This window comes from Serinus canaria, chromosome 20, assembly GCF_022539315.1.
Source record: "Serinus canaria isolate serCan28SL12 chromosome 20, serCan2020, whole genome shotgun sequence".
In the NCBI taxonomy this organism is placed as follows: Eukaryota; Metazoa; Chordata; class Aves; order Passeriformes; family Fringillidae; genus Serinus; species Serinus canaria.
The window spans coordinates 13,774,771-13,792,175 of NC_066333.1; positions in this window are offsets into that span (position 1 = coordinate 13,774,771).

A 17,405-nucleotide genomic window follows, 5' to 3' on the forward strand; every position below is an offset into this window, starting at 1 on the left:
CCAGGAGGGCAGTGCTTAGGAGTACTGACCCTTCCCATGGAGCACAAGCCTGGGCCAGCCTGGAAGGTAAAGTGAATTGGACACCAGAAAAACTGGAACTGAGTTTGTTCAAAGCTGTGCCTGGTTTGGCCAGGCCAGGCCTGCTGCAGTGTGGCCTCTGGGCAGGGACCTGAGGGGGGGATTCACTGAGGGGACTCTGCTGTGATGAGGAAAAAGCTGCCTCAATGCAGGGGGGAAATGCAGCAGCCTTTATCTGTTCAGCAATGACACAATTTGGTATCCTTTTATCAATATACATCACATTTGTCTCAGTACCTGGTAAGGTAATCTTAATATTAGCAAACTCTATAGTTAAAAATCAGATTTCAGTGTTCTGAACTCCTGGATGCAGTCAGTGAAGAGTAAGACTGAAATATGAACTCTTTAGTAGCGTTTCATTTGCCAGAAAATTCCAGGAAATACTATTTTATACAGTGATTAAATTAGAGGTCTTGTACACAACCATTCTCTTACCAGGATATCAAGAAGGATGGAGGGTGGTTATTTAAAGTCTTGGCACAAACTTTCTAGTATTTCAAACCAGTTACTCTTCAAATCTGGCTTTGAGGCTGTTCACTGATTCCTCTCCAGATTTGAGGCTAACCACACTTTTGAGGAAGTCAGAAAGGGGAAGAAAATAGCTCAGTAAAACTGGAAGGACCTTAACCCGATGTGTGTAATTAGGATGTGGTACCGAGAGCTGGATGGGCTGGAAGTTACCCGCGTTTCTCAGCCCCTCTGCAGTCCTGGGGCAGATCCCAGCCCCTCCCGGGGCTCGCAGGGAGCAGCTCCAGCTGGCCCTGGCCCTGTGCTGGCCCCGGGGCTTCGGGAGCCTCCCGGGGTTGGTGCTGTGGCTGCAGGGTCAGGCAGAGCTGAGGTGCTGGAGCCCTGTCCTGCACAGGCTGCACTGAGCTGCTGTGCTCCAGCACGGGCTCTTTCCTGGCTTTTCCTTCTGCTCCCAGTGTGCTCCTCCCTCCTTCCCTGCCCTCGTCCCCGAGGCACAGCCGCTGAGCAGGGATTTCCCGGCAGGGACACACAGGCAGCTTTGTGAGCTCCAGCTCTGTCGATGAATCAAAGCCGCCCTTCCCCTCAGCTCCTCCGGCGGGGCCGTGGCTGCATCCTTCCCCTCCTCTGGGATTGCTGCTCAGCCGGTTCTGATGGCAGCTGTGCAGTGCAGATTCATTGCACGAGCTCTGACCCCCACTGAAATCAGCTCCAGTGCCATCTGCTGCTGCTGTCCCTCTGTCCCGCAGTGACAGCTCCCCAACAGCAACTCACCAGTCAATACTTGGACCTTTGACACTTATTTTCATGGCAAACCTGAATATTCACCCAGTATTTTTATAAGAAAATTCTGTCGTTCTAGCAGGTTTCAAATACTCACTAGTACAGTTATAGGAAAGTTTCCCATTGTGTAGAACACGTTTCACACACAGCTGTGGTAGGAAAACAAATTAATTTCCATTTTAGTCAGAACCAAAAGATTTCAGGAATATGTCATGTGCTTTGTCTCCAGTTTTGTTAATAAAGAAGCTGATATTTGCATAAGCAGGTTGGTATAACTAGGAGTATTTTGTTCCTTTTATAAGTGATTTGCCTCTCTATAACCCCAGCTCGTTTGTGATGATCCATTACAAGAACCTGCATTGCAGGGGCAGAGGCAGCCACTCGCTCCTGTCTCTATTGCTTTATATTTTAATTTGACTTTATCTTTCATCATCAGTCCCACTAATAAATATGAAAAGGTTGTGTTCATTTATTTCTGCATCAGAAGAGCTTTGGTCTCCATGGTTACAGCCATGCAGCTTTACTTTCACCATAAGCTTGGTGCTTTTTTCCCTTTACAGACTTTGCAGTGGGTTCTCCATCTTGAGCTTTTCCACATGCATTTTTAAAACAAGCATTTTTTTCCATTTCTCCATATTGTACTTGATGCAAAGCCAATCATCTAAAAGGTAAATCCCCTCCTCTCTTCCATGGTCAAAGAACTAAGGGGGTTTAGTGTTCCTGGGCCTGTTTTGAAATTAAAACCTTTAAAATGCTGCAGGTGCAGGGATGGGCTGTGCTGCTGGTGGTCCTGGCTAAATCACACCTACACTGCAAAATGGAACATGCAAAGGCCCAGAACAGCTGCACAGAAAGTTTATTTCTATCATTCAGCTTTTATCACACAACAGCTTGTAAAACACTGCTCCTGGTGCAAAGAGTGTGCTGGAGGCTTCAGCCAGGTGCTGTTTATGGCATTTTAAAATTCTGCCAGTGACTTCAAATTCTCCTGTAAAACCAGAGTGTTTGTGGAGCTGGCAGTGTTGGCACAGGACTGGCAGGTTTGCACTAGAGCACTCTTCAACCCCCTGATCATTTCAAATATGAAACATGAAAGTAAACAGAGTGAGGTTTTGGACATTGTCTTTACTGAATTTGGAAGCTCAACCAGGTTCAGACTCCTGTATCCAATCTTGTAATAAATGTTCCCTCTCCACAGAGCTACAACAGGGTCAGAAATCTGTGCTTCCCCTTAGAGCTGCCAGCCAAAGACCTGAGGTGCAACAGAGCCAGGGTGTCCTGGAGGATGAACCCTTCACAATAAACTCAGGCACCTTTCCTAGGAGCCTCTTGGTTATCAAGAGTGACTTACTTGGACTTCTGGTACCTACACAGTCCCAGGAGAAAGCCTTCAGCTGGGGCGGCTCTGCAGGTCAGAGGGGTGAGGTACAGGCAGGGCACGGCTCTGAAACAGAAACAGGGCAGAAATTCAGCTTCTTGCTCAAGAACAGGAAATAATACTTGAGGGAATTGTCTGCTAAAAGAGACAAGGGGGGTGGAATCATCATCTCAGAACTGAAGTTGCTCTCCAATAATAATAACTGACTTCGTAAGCAGTGCTGAAAATGTGAAGTTGTTTACTCTCACACCTGATCCTACAGACTTTGAAATCATCTTAGCTGAGTTAATATTGAACAGATAAAAATAGAGTAGAACACGGGGGAAATTAGTTTTAAAGCAGAGAGAAATGCAAATGAATTAGTAGCACTTGAAAATACTGACTACAGAAAAAATACAGAGAGGGATTTGGGTTTGCTTCTGGGGTTTTTAAGAATTCAAATAATTGATTAATCCCGAATTGAGGAGATAAGTAATTTATTTCTATAGTGCAGCAATCCAAACCTCTAGCTAAAATCCCAGTCTCAGTGGAAAAGGAGCCTGTCTTTCCCCTGAGGTTGATGCTCTCCAGGCTCTAAACTTCACCTATTTCCAGAGGCCTGTTTGCTATTTAGATTAAATCCTCTCATGTATTTGTGTGCAATTCTCCTCCCCGTGTTTCATCACCTCCATCCCATGGTCACAACTTTCAATGTAACACAAACCCAAATTTTCCTTCTCTGACTCTCAGCCTTCACAGGCACTGGTAAAACAAGCTGAGGAATCTGAACTGACCATGGAAGTGCTGCTAGTCTGACCTGCACCCCTGTGAAACAAAAAGGACAAAAAGCCAGAAGCAAAGAAGCTGTGAGAATATCCAGCTGTAATAATTCATGGTGGGATATGAACATTATCATTGTCTTCCCCAAAATAAAAGTAGAGAGAAGGGAAAGTTACAGACCACTCCAGTTTTCCAAGTAAAATAATCTGTCCCTCATTTCTAGGGCAGCACTGCCAGTGGTCACCCCGGGAGCAGACCGGGCAGAGATCGGGCTGTGAATGACAGTAATTAAGCAGTAATTAAGCTTAACGAGCTGGGTGCCAATCTGTTTGCAGAAAGCTCTGGCCAGAGCAAGCCAGCTTCACTGTGAGCACAGCCTCTCCCACCTGCCTTAGAAGCAGCCTCTGGCCTTCCCTCAGCTCATGAACCCTCTGTCCCCCTCTGATTTCTAACCAGTTACTTGAGAGAGTGAGAGCACTTACTCTCCACAATTCCTCCAAAAAGATGATGCCACAATTGCAATGAGAATTTACTTTTTTTAGATCCCTATGATAGTAAATCTGGTGCTTTGATGTCTAATACCTCACTCTTTCTCTAACATTGCAGCTGTTTTGAGTCACGCCTTCCTCTCTGACCTGCAGGCACCACATTCTCTGTACCCCCTTGCCATGGGGCATTTTTGGGGGTGACTCCCAGAACTGTGCCAGAACCACTTCCAAAACCACTCCTCCCTTGCCTTCCTCCCCAAACTCAGGGAGGAGCTCTTGTTACCAGCCAGAGTTAACCAGCCAGGAGCCTCTTCATTCTTAACTGAGCTTCAGCTGCTGAAGCACTGGGAAATGAGAGACAAAGCTCCCAGTCCACACAAGATTTTCCAAAGAGGGCCCAAGGAAAGCTTTTCCCCAGTGGGACAGATGTCCCCCAGGGCAGGAGGAATCTCTGTGCTGTGCACAGCTCACAGGCTGAGATGAAATAATTCCTTTGTGGTCAGGCTGCTGGGAAACTCAAAGGAGATGTGAGGTGGTTGCCTGCTAAGCAGGAGGGGGATGTGGGGAAGAGGGAGAAAATGCCTTGAAATTCCAAAGGCTCTTGAAGTGGTCAAAAGAGAAAGGTTTAAGTAGGAGAAAAGAGCTTTTTGCCTCCAGATCACTCGATTCCTCTGTGTCCCCTGATCATACAGGCAGATCTCTCTTGATCTGCCCCTGTATTCTATTAACTCAAAGATCCAACAATGAGGGAATAAACTGAGAAAGTAAAGATTAAAGGAATTACAGAGGAATTTAGCATTTGGAAGGCAGTGCAGCATGTTCAGATGAGGCCTGATCAAATAATAGTAACGAAAGGATTAAAACATTTAGGAGAGCTTTTGAAAAATCAAGCACACACCACTCTGCACTTGCAGGCAAATAAAAGCACTGGCATGTAGAATCATGCCTGGAAGATTAAAACTTCTGGTGGTAGCTTTAGAGACTTCAGTCAGCTGCATTTTAACAGGCAGCCAGGTGATCCAGGGAGACAAATGGTGTGACACACTGTGGAAGGCACTAAAAGCACCCTGGAGAAATGCAGTTGGAAGCCCCCAGGCCCCAGATGGCACAGCAAACACAAGGAGCAGAAAGAAAATTACCCATTTAAGGGCAGAGTGGTCACTCTGAGAACTGCAGCCCAGCATCAGAACAGCAAACCTGCGTCTAAAGGTGATCACTTCCAGGGTACATCACATCCAGGTGGAAATTCTCTTCAGGACAGGAGTAGTTTCTGTCCTAAGGCAAACACAGCAATGTCAAACCACTCCACCTTTCAGAGCACAGGCCTTGGAGCCCAGTTTTTGCTTTCCTCCCATACTGCATATCCTGCACTCAGCATTCCTTGGATTCCATTCTCCATATGGAGCACCTTTACTATCACAGACTGGTAAAGGAATCAAACTACTGCCCTGTAAGCCCAAAATGACTGAATGAGGAGCACAAGCTGCAAGATTTTCTTCCTGGAGAACCAAAGTCCTTTCCTTCCTGTTGTTCTGAACACTTCTGTGCAAGCACTTTGGAGCAAAGTCAGTTGCATGCAAGCTCCGGAAAGGATCACATAGATCTTGTTGACTGAAACTGGTCATTAATGACAACCTTTCACTTACAACATATAATTTCCTCAAGGCAAGGATAAATCAGGCTTCCCTTGTGAAGCACAATACCCTGACAATACAAAAAATCTGCCAAAGAGTTATTTGTATTTCATAAATAATAATGAGATACATGAAGTCAAGAGAATTTAGAAAAAAACACAAGAGAAAAAACCAACAACCATGTCCTACTTTTCCTCCCTCAGTCTCTTCAGATCTGTTCAACAGCTGCAATAATGATCTGCACAGATCAATAATCTTGCAGAAGCCTTGGGAGCTCAGTTCATGGTAAGAGACAGGGATGCACGCAGGAGTGTGGGATGCAGCAGAGGTGGGACAGCTCCAGGAACTCATCACAAGCTGAGTTCTGAGTGTGCAGTCCCAGCGTGGTGTGGGGTCTCTCGCACACCAGGTGACGGATTCAGCTCCTCACTGACAGAAGCATTTCCCCAGGATGCTGTTGCCAGGAGGAGCAAGTCCTTTCCAAGAGAAGGTCTGGATGTGTTTTGCTGCCGTTTGTGGCTGGTGTGACAATCTGTGGCTGTGAGGCTTCCTCGGGCAGCCAGCCCTGGCTGTGGCATGCCCAGACTCCCAACTGCCTCCTGCTCAGCTTCAGGAAGCCAAGAGGGAACTGGAGGGAAACAAGGAATGGGACAAACCAAGATAAATAAAAACCAACCCTCTGAGCATCTCAGCCTTCAGGAGCAGCATAAGCAGAGACCTTCACAACACCCTTCTTGCACAAATACTCTCATTTTATCAGTGAGGGAATTCCATGCATTCTTCGCCCTGGCTTTCACTGCCAGCTCTGCTCTCAGGTTCCCAGGTCCCTGTCCAGTGGGACAATCTAAGGAAGTGCCTAGGACAGGCAGAGCCAGAGAGGGACTATTGCAGCAAGCTGGTAAAAACAGAAAAAAAACCCCTAACAAACACTAGGAAAACCTTTGGGACCAGATGATGCATTTAGGGATGCTAAAGCTGCTGGTTCACAGCACTGTGAGGCTGCTGTCAATCAGCTGAAATGCCAGGGCAATCACAGCAGGGTCTTGATGGCTGGAAAAAAGCCAAATGTCATGGTCAGCTTCCAGAAGGCTGAGGAGGAAGAGCTACAGGATGTTCAGCCTAACTTCAGTCCCAACAAAAACATGGAGCAAGAACTTTTGGAATCCAATTGCAGCATTCCAAAGGAAAGGGGATGATCAGAAGGAGTCAGCACAGCCCTGCTAAGGGTGAGCAGTGGTCAGTGACCCTAATTCCCAGCTGGCAAGGAGGCAGCTCTGTGGGCAGGGCCAGTGCCCCCCAGAGAGCAGCAGCTGCCCTGAGCAGCAGCCTCTGGCAGGGGAGAGGTGGCACAGCGGGCATGGGGACCAGCACAGCCAGGCTGGACACACCAGCCATCTGCAGAGGCTGAGCCAGCTGCTCCCTCAGCCTCAGGAAGAGAAGGAATGGGCATGGAAAGCACCTCGGACACTCCAGCAGATCCTGCAAGTGTGGCAAAACTGCAAGTGCCAGATTTAGCCTGGCAAAATACTCAATATTCTCATGCTCATTGGGAAGGCATTCAGACAGAGACTGACCCACCCACAAGTCACAGGAGATGGAAAATCACACTCATTTTCCAAGAGTAATGCAGCAGGAAATAAAGATTAGTGAGGGCTGGCTTGTATGTCAACTCTAGTGAGCAGCTGGGATGCTGTTCTGTGGTGGTACAGCAGAAATTTGCCCACAAATACAAGAATAGCCAGCATGGCTTCACTGTCCAACAAAGCTGAGGAACTGTTTCCAGCTGAGACCAACAGCTGATGCTCAGAGTATAAAAACAGGGCAAGTATGCAGCATTCCTGCCTGAAATACTGCCCTAACCTGTAGGAATTTGCAACATAAGAGTTCCTTGAAATAGAAAGATAGCTTTTCTAAACAACTTTGATGAATTTTAACATATGTAAATCTTCTTTCTGTTACAACTGTAACAGTGAGTTCCAAACCTCAGTGATGCATCACATGTCAAAAACCCTCCCTTAGTTCATTTGGAGACCATTTCTTGATAATTTCTGCTTGCTGTCTCGTGCAATTTCAGATTTCATAAACTCTACCGGATTCCTGGTCAGTGTGGAAAAGAGAAGACTAAAATCTGCTCAGCTGTTTCCCAAAGGGACATGGATCCCAACTCCTGCTCCAGATGCCTTTTCCAGTCCTGCTGCAACAGGATCAGAACTTCAGTCAAAGATGAAACCACAGATGCAGAGAGGGACAGAAGATGGATTTGATTTTCTGTCTTTGTACTTTTCCTAATAGTTCCTAACTTTCCTAATTCTTTCTTGCCTGTAACTGATCTGTGAGCTGAAGGTTTTCCTGAGGCCATCTGGATTACTTAATGATCTTTTTCTTTAATGAGAAATGCTGGTTCACAGACCAACACCACTCACGTGAGGCTCCCTCGCATCAGCCCCAACTGCATCATCATTTATTGACACCTTGTTTTGGCCAGTTTTCCTCTCAGTCTCTCAATGTTGCAAGGTCTGTCTGCAGCTCTCTGCAGTTGCCATTCCCTTTTGTGATCTCAAAATAGCCATGCCAACAACCTTTCTCACCTCACGGTTTGTCTCATTTTCTAAATCCTTTGTGAAGGCTGAGCAGCCTGCTAGAGATACAGACAGCACCTGAAAGGCTTCTTCCCAAGCTTCTTAGCTCAGGAGCATGTAAAATATTTGTGATCCCGAGAGGATGACGGGGCCAGCACTGCCCTTCAACACGTTGCAGGCCCATCATGGAACACATTTGAATATGTGACTTTTAGCAACCTGACAAGAGCACAGCCGCAGTGCTTAGGTGGGAGAAGAACACCTCAGACAGTCCCTCCCCTGATACAAGCCTCTGTTTCTTTCTTTTGTAAAAAGAAATTATGTTTTCTCTTATGGGCTGGAAATCAGAATAGCTTTGTGGGACTGCACAGAATAGCTGTGTAGTCCCACAAAGTCGGGCTGCAGAGGGCACTCAGGAAAGAAAGAGTTCAGCTGGAATGGTGGGGGCTCTGCACGGGTTACCCAGACTTTCCTGGAAGAGACACTAGCAGGGAAGAGTTCTCCTTCAGTTGCGTCAGAGGGCAGAACAGGGCACAGCAGGGCTGGCCCGATGCCACCAGCTCGGCCGGGGCAGCGAGGGGAGCCACCTGGGTCAGCCTGGGCCGGCTGCACACCGACACACGGACACACGGACACACGGACACACGGACAGACACACACATGTCCTGCACGTCTGCTCCTGGCAGAGCCCTGGGCAATCGCCGCAGGTGTGCCCGGGCAGGCACACCCAGCAGGGAGACGCCCAGACCGCCCTAAATGTGAAATCCTCCCAGCAGAGCTGGCACCCGCGGCGCTCGGTGCCCAGCGAGGGCAAACGTGCCACACTCATACCTGGCTTTTTCCTTCCCCAGCCACACTGACACATGGACTCTGCGACAAAACGAGTGCTACTGAAGCCCAAAAATATCTGCACTGACTATAAATATATTATGAAAGAGCTTTAAACTCTGCCCTGAAGCAGTTCCCGATTGGCTGCCAGTGATGTCACCCAGCCCCGGAGCCCGGCGGAGCGCGGGGCTGGGGAGGCTCCGCTCGGAGCTGCCGGCAGCGGGAGCGCGCACCGCGGGGCCGAGCACGGCGGAACAGCGGCGGAACCAGGGCGTAACCAGAGCGCAACCACGGTGTAACTGCACCGCAACCACGGTGTAACCGCACCGCGTAACCAGAGTGTAACCACACCGCAACCACCGTGTATACGCTGTGTAACCCTATTGTAACCACGGTGTAAGCACACGGTGTAGCCACGCTCGCTGCCCCAGAACCACAGCGGAGCTGCAGCAGACCCGCATCTTCCCCCAGGAGCCGCTGTGCCCTCAGGCCCTGCTGTGCTCACAGCCCCATCCCAAGGACAGCGCTGTACTTGGAGAGAAGCCTTCCCAAAGGGTACAGCAAATCAGCCTTTGGGTGTTAAAGACACACGTGCACATTCAGAGCAAGTCGTTTGGTCTTTCCCAGCAGTTGTGACCTTACATTTCTAGTCAAAGGTGAGCGAAGTACTCTGCCCTGCCCTTTCCCCACAGGCACCTGGCCTCCCAGTCCTGTTTGAAGAAACTGCTATGGAAGTGAGGAACATTTTACACAAACCCTAACAATAGCACTATCCCAGGGTGCTCTAAGCCCTGTCCAACCTGGCCTTAGACACTTCCAGGGACAGCCACAGCTGCTCTGGGCAACCAGTGCCAGGGCATCACCATGCTCACAGCAAAGAATTTATTTCCAACATCCCATCTAACATTGCTCTCCAGCCATTGCTCCTTGAACTGTCACTCCAGGCCCTTTTAAACAGTCCCTTTCCATCTTTCTTGTTGGTGCCTTCAGGTGAAGGCTGCATATTGTTATCCACTGTTGTTCCTTCTGCCTTTCTTTGCAGTTTCATATTAAAGACAAATGTGCTAAAATCAGTCATAGAAAAAAAAAACCCACAAGCTCAGTGTCTAAAGTGTCTCAGTGTCTAAAACTCCCACTTTCCTCGATTACTCCTAAAGGACATTTTGGCCGCTGAACCCTGCACATACCATGGGTTATTTCGAGTGGAACAAGTCCATTAACTTGTAAACACTCCTGGAAACCGGGAGGCAGCGCCAGCCCGCTCCGTGTGAGCACACGGACTCAGGCAGAGCCGCAGTCCGTGTGCTCACACTCGCCATCTGCTCGGCTGCGTTCGTACCGCAGGAGAAAATGGGACTGCTGAGTAAAGACTCCTCAGAAGCACAAGAGGATAACCCGACCTCACCGAGCCATAAACTCGGGCTCATTTGGATTTTCCTTCCAGGCCCACAGCCCTCTCTCTTTCACCGCTCAGCGCACCTGAGTAAAACGGGCTGGCAATGGCGACGCTGGGAACCGGGAGAAGCAGCCGGAGCCCGGGCGTGAGCGCGGGCAGCGAGGGACCCGGCGGGGACAGGCGGGGCCGGGAGGAGGGCGGAGCGCGCGGGGATGCGCGGGGATGCTCAGGGATGTGCGGGGATGGGGAGGGAGGCGCGGGTGAGCCCGGGGATGCTCAGGGATGTGCGGGGATGGGGAGGGAGGCGCGGGTGAGCCCGGGATGCTCAGGGATGTGCGGGGATGGGGAGGGAGGCGCGGGTGAGCCCGGGGATGCTCAGGGATGTGCGGGGATGGGGAGGGAGGCGCGGGTGAGCCCGGGGATGCTCAGGGATGTGCGGGGATGGGGAGGGAGGCGCGGGTGAGCCCGGGGATGCTCAGGGATGTGCGGGGATGGGGAGGGAGGCGCGGGTGAGCCCGGGGATGCTCAGGGATGCTCAGGCATGCTGAGGGAGGCGCGGGAGATGCACACTTTCTGCCGCTGCTGCGCAGCAAAGCCCCTTCCCCGGAACACCACGACATCAGCCCAGAGTGCCCAAGGCCACGGGGCCAGTCATGGAATGTGCTCGATTTTAGGAACCAGGCATGGGTTAAATTAATTCTTTTCAAAAATGAGATTTACAGTACAAACCCCTTCTGACTCGCTGGGAAACTAAGGAAGATCAATTCTTTGTCCCAAAAGTCACACACAGCTGGAAAAAAGGGCTTTAGCAAGACATATTCATGGCCACAAACACCTGAGCAGAAGGCATTCTTTCGACTGAAAACGTCTTCACCTGGTCCCAGATCCTTCCTCCTTCACACCCACACCCTTTTACTGTCAATCCAGCTCTGGCCTCTGCACAAAGGAGCCCAGGTGTTTCTTGAATTCACTTTGCCTTTCCAACGCTTCACTCAATCCCCTGTTAATGAAACCCATATGGTTAAGTATTACTGCCCTCCCTGTCTTCCTCAAGGCCCTTTTCCAGAGACTTGAATTCACTTTATGACTAGCTTTCCCTGTACTACAAAAAGTTGCAGAGGTTTTATGAGAACCTTTCACGATTCTGAAGGCTACTATAAAATAGCTCATTTACTTGAGCCCATTTGGACACGAGGAACCAAAGATGAGTGTCTCCTATTTTCAAAAGCATCTTTGTCCAAGATCACCCCTTTTACAGCTTTCCACTTAAGAGCCACTTCAAGAATAAATGTGGCAGACTGCATATATTAAACTGGAAGCTCAGAGACAGAACAGCTTGCTTGAAGACAGCTGCAGTGATTTTCAACCCCAATTGAATCCTGAGTATAAATTATGAACTTGTTTTTATAAAGTAAAATGTTTGTAAACAGATAATAATTTTATAGCTTTTTTTTTTTCCTGTGCAGAAATAAAAATAGGAACAGAATAAACAGAGATTTTTTTTCTTTTGTCACACTGAGACCACAATTTCCACAGACATTCCTCTGATGGGACACTGTTCCAAAAGTATCTATTACATGGTTACAGCAGTGAGGAGAGGAGCATAAAGTGCTTGGAGTCAATAATCCACAGAATATGGTAAAACAAAGTCCCCAACACGCTCACCACAACTATGGCTGGCGAGAACAGAAATTCTCAGTGTACTAACAAAGCCCACTTGAAATGTTTAATCCTAACATCATCCAATCTGCAGGATGTTTCCTCATCTCAGCTTGAATAGAACCTGTGGCTGGTAGAGCACAGACTGAGAAAAACAGTATAACCAAAGAACCCTGAAACAGGAAACAGAGTCAGCCTTCCCTGGTAAGGCAATTCTAATATTGGGGAAATGTGGTTATTTTCTCTTAACAGCAGATGTATAAATGGCACACCTGTAACAAAGTTCCAGCCCAGGTTTGTGAAGAGGAGCCCTGACCCATAAGTGTTTCACACGCGTTGTTTTGTAACACTGAGCACACCCAGCCCTGTCTGGTGGTGTAAATGTGGCACTGAGCCTGCCCTGCAGACAGAAATGCAAGGACAGACAGCAAAGCTGCTGCAGCTGCAGCGACTCCCCCTGCCCCAGCAGCCAGCCCTGCAGAGCTGCAGTGGAACATGCAGATACTTCCATCAGTGTGAGCAGCAGCTCTGCTCCTGCATTCCTGCCAGGAGCAGCACAGGGACCGGGGTGAGGAGACAATTCCTGCTAGTGACTGGCACCAGCAATACCTGCTCTGTAAGGAATTCACTTAAACACTGCACAGGGCACTGTTATGCAAAATGCTGCCCAAGGAAGATTTTTGCTGCTTTTCAAGAGCAAGCATCAGAGCCAGCGCCCGTGTGCTGCAGAGTGCATTTCAAGCTGAACTAACCAATAGTCCCTGGCACTGACACGGGGGAGGAGCTCTGGTTCCTATTTTCTGGCACAGATCAGCCTGGCTTACAGAAAGGCAGCATTTTACAAATCTTTACATATGTAGCCAGAAGCTTTTGTCAGTGAGATCCAATTATAGCTAAAAAACAATTCCTATGACAGGAAAGAGATGAGAGCACTAATGAAGGTGCCTCTCTGACAAATCAAGTTTTTTCTAGTTGTTTTTGTTCATTCATTTGATCTCACTACTGGAATTTTGTAACAAGAGCTGGCTCCGTATCTTTCAAAACATAAAGGGCCTAATCCCTCCCATTGGAGAACAGGAAGTCAGAAGCCAATCTTAGCACTGACTAAAAAAAGGAATCGGGATTGTTATTTTACCTTCTTTGTTGCACATAAACGAGAGGATTTTCCCCCTGGTGCCATAGCAGCATGATGGCTCAATTAAGAGCTGATTGTCCCCAACAAGCGGCACCTGTTTACAGGAGAGCTTTGCCCCAGGTGCTGTCCCTGGAGCAGTGGCAGCTCTGCAGTGTTCCCCTCTAACTCCTGTGCTGCACAAACGCTGATGGTTGTGCCTGTGCTGTCTTGCCTGGCAGGGTGACAGGGTGACCAGGACACACCTGCTGTAAAGCCTTTTCACACTGCTGGGAATGCAGTCCAACACAACCCACTCAGGTGGGACAGGCAGCACTTCTGTACTTTGACTTGTGGTCTTGTCCACTTGAAAACTGCAAACTGTCCCTGTCCCAGCACTGTGACAGCTGCAACCATGACTGCTGGGCCTTCTGTATCCTCTCCCTGGAATGTTCCCACCTTAAACTCTTTCTTTCTCAACACACAGCCAAGGAGGGATCTCACACCAGTTAATGCATCAGTCCAGGTCACAATGGAACTGGATGAACTTCAAGTGCAGCTGCAGGTAAAATAAACTGAATATCCCCCTAAAGTTCTTAACATTATATATTAAAACACGTGCTAGATTTTTTGTTTTCCCCATTACTAAAAAAATGGCCTGTAGTACTCAGCACTTGAAAATTAACGAGTTTTAAATATGAATATAGTACACCCCCAGTTTTGAAATATTCTGCTCTATTTTCCCTCCTCTCATCTTTCCCATCTGGTATAGTTTAGTATTAATTTAACAAATATTTTTCTTCAAGACTGTCAGAAAAATCTCATAGCACTTTGAAAACACCAAATATTATCTTGTGAGGTAAATTAGGACACAAAAAGTAGTGTGACATACATGTGATCACACATTGTCAGTGGCAAAGAATAACAGAAATTGCAATATGTGCTGCTCTGGAGCCTTCAAGAAGAGAAACTGCTAATATACAGCAAAGAGTGAGGCTGACACCTCCCTCGAGTTACATTTGAAGGATGATCTGCAAAAGTTGAAAAGTATAAAGTCTCCACATGGGAGAGATTTCTTACTCCAGTGATTTATTTCTGATAAGACACAGCTGTCTGTCCTCTACATGAAGCAGAACCTTAACTCCACAGAGCTCCTCAGCTCCCCTGAGCTTTGTCCTGCCAGAGAAGGGCTCTCTGATCCCTCCATGGGGACTGCAGCCAGCAGTGTGGGATGCCACCAGCACTGGGGAGCCCTGCTAAGCACAGGTCTCTTCCCCAGGTGCTCCAGTCAGACCCATCAACAGCTCCTGCTCCTTTCTGGGCTCAGGTGAACCAGTGGAGGAGCACAGAGAATCTTTCATACCCCATACTCAATTTCCCACTTCCATTTCAGGGAATCGGCTCCAGGGGTCAGGAAAAACCAGCAGGCAGCAGCTCAGCCAGGACAAGAGAGCAAACCTGAGAGGAGCAGCTGCTGGTCTACAGATTACAATATTTGTATGGTAAAAAAGACAGTAAAATGCCTCTAGAACAATTATCTAAGAAATGTGCACTTTTTCTTCATACAGACAGCATGAGATGGGGTTTTTTTGAGGTTATGTTTTACAAGTCTGCAATCACACAAGGGTTAAAAAATACTCTTTAATTAACATTTGACAAGATTCTCAGCCAATGCCATTGAAAGAAAATTCCCAGCTTTAAGAACACTACAGCTATTACAAGCTGAAAACAGCAAGAGTTTCTAATGTCCAGCTTTCTTCCATCAGAAGATACAAGTGGTTTCTTTAAACTCCACATGCTGAAGTTCTCTAAAATAGATTTACTGTCCTTTCTCTAATACTGCTGCACCCCATTCAGCCAGGGCACAGATAACATCTTTGAAGAAAAATGTCTGAAATTACAGTTTCTGCCATACGAAGTTCAAGCTTTACAGCAGAAAAGCTTTTCTGCCACAGAGCTGCAAACTTCTCAAGAGAAGGCTCCTTCCCCTGCTCTGCTCCCTCTGGAGGTGTTTTATTCTTACAACCCATAGCCTTATCCAGCCATGTTTGTAATTTATATTTAGTACGAGGTCCTTTCTGTTCAGCCCACCTTGGATGTTCCAAACACAGAGAGTAAATCCTGTGTTTTAAAACTCACTTTTCTCCTACAGATTAGAGCTCTTTCTCTTTTCTTCACCAATGTCATCATTCCAAGGTGCTTGCAAGCACGAATACACCATTATGCAAAATTTCAACATTTTTCTTAAAAAAACCCCCAAAAACGAAAGCACTGTACTTGTTCAAGCCTAACTCAAGGAAGTTTCTGTGTTTCCAGCCTGGCCTTTGTGTTCTTACTGGTGTCCCAGTTACACAACATTGTTTGTATGGGCAGCCCAGCCCTGCAGAACCTCCAGCTTGGATCTTTTTTCCAGATGGGGTATTTGCTGCAGGTTTAACAATTTTGGAAAGTTCTAAGGAATAAAACCAAATCAATTCAGATAATGAAATTAAGAAAAAGTACGTGTTGTTTAGCTCTTTTGAAAAGCCCCAATGCCTTCATAAGCTACAGCAGAGATTTTAAATTGGCAGAAAGCTACCCTCATCTGGGACATATTTTCCCATTTCCAGGAAAATATGACCGAATTTGGCCAAGTTGCAATTCTTTACTGAGTTCTTCAGTGTATATAAACTGTGTTTTCCTGAAGATTCACTGGAGCCCGAGAGCTGAGGATGAAATCAGTGTGCACCAGCCACACTGAGGAGCCATTGTTGTCCTGGCAGCTCCTCTTTGCCCTGGACCTGCAGGAGCTGAACAGGATTCTGAGCGGGATTCTGAGTGGGATTCTGAGTGGGATTGTGAACGGGATTGTGAAAGGGATTCTGAGAGGGATTCTGAAAGGGATTCTGAGAGGGATTGTGAAAGGGATTGTGAAAGGGATTGTGAAAGGGATTGTGAACGGGATTCTGAGCGGGATTCTGAGAGGGATTCTGAACAGGATTCTGAATGGGATTCTGAACAGGATTCTTCTGCAGCTGAAGCTCCCCGAGCTTGCCCTGGCACCTGGCACAGCTGTGAATTTGTGCACCTGTGCCCAGCGGCACCTGTGAGGAATGGAAGGGCTGAGGTCAGAAAGAGCTGCCCCGACCTAGGAGAAATTCTTCTTTAACCACACAGAAAAGAGTGAGGATCTTGTAGCTATAATGGAGAGAACCTGGCACTGGGCTAATAGTGCAGGGAATTTTTTTAGCATTTTCAGATATTTAATCTAGAATCTCGAATAAAGCATGAATGACTGCTGTAGGTCATTTAATCCATAGATCAAGCTTTATAAACTCCAACAGGTACTTGTACATTTTACTGATTTACTTTTACATTTACATTTTACTCCAACAGGTACTTGTACATTTTTACTTCCTAAAAAAAAAGCAAAGACACAAATGAGTCACATTTTGTGAAAAATGTGACTCATTTGTGTCTTCGCTTATTTTTTGTGTAGTTGTGTTTTTAACAGCTGAGTATAAACAGAACAACATAATATATAATTACTCCTAGTAAGATTTGATGGTATTCTTATTACCAGAAGGAGTAGAAGAATGCAGATCAAGTCTTTTTTAGTGCTCTAAGTGCTCTGCAGTAGCAGATCAAACAGCTGTGCCGGGCTGGTTTAGGGGTGTTTGCAGGCTCTGAGGTGTTGGCAGGGCCGTTTTTAAGGGGTGTTTTAGGGTTTTTTTGGTAGGTTCCGAGGTGTTTGCAGAGTTGTGCCGGGCTATTTTAGGGCTGTTTTAGGGGTGTTTTAGGGCTGTTTTAGGGGTTTTTTGCAGGCTCCGCGGCGCTTGCTCCGGGCCCGGCCTGCCCGCTGCCCTCGCCCCTCAGGCGGCCCCGCGCGCGCCCCGGCGCCCCCTGGCGGTGCCGGCCCCGCAGCGCCGCCCGCGGCCAAGATGGCGCCCGGAGAGCCCCGAGGGCCCGGCCCAGAGCGGGCCCTGCCCGGGCCAACCCGGGACAGAGCGAGGGGACAAAGCGAGCGGAACGGCGGGGACACCCCCATGGAGCCTGTCTCTGCCCTCTCCAGGGACACTCACATCAGGCACAACCATGTCCTGCGGCAGAGGCGTGAGAGTTTCCACTGGGTGAAGCCTTCTACGGGACCGTACAGAGCCCATCAGGAGTGCGGCTTCACGTGCTCCAACTGCTAATTAAACATCCTACATCCAACTGCTACACGAAATTAAACATCGGGATGGACGGCAGAAGCCGTACGCTAGGGG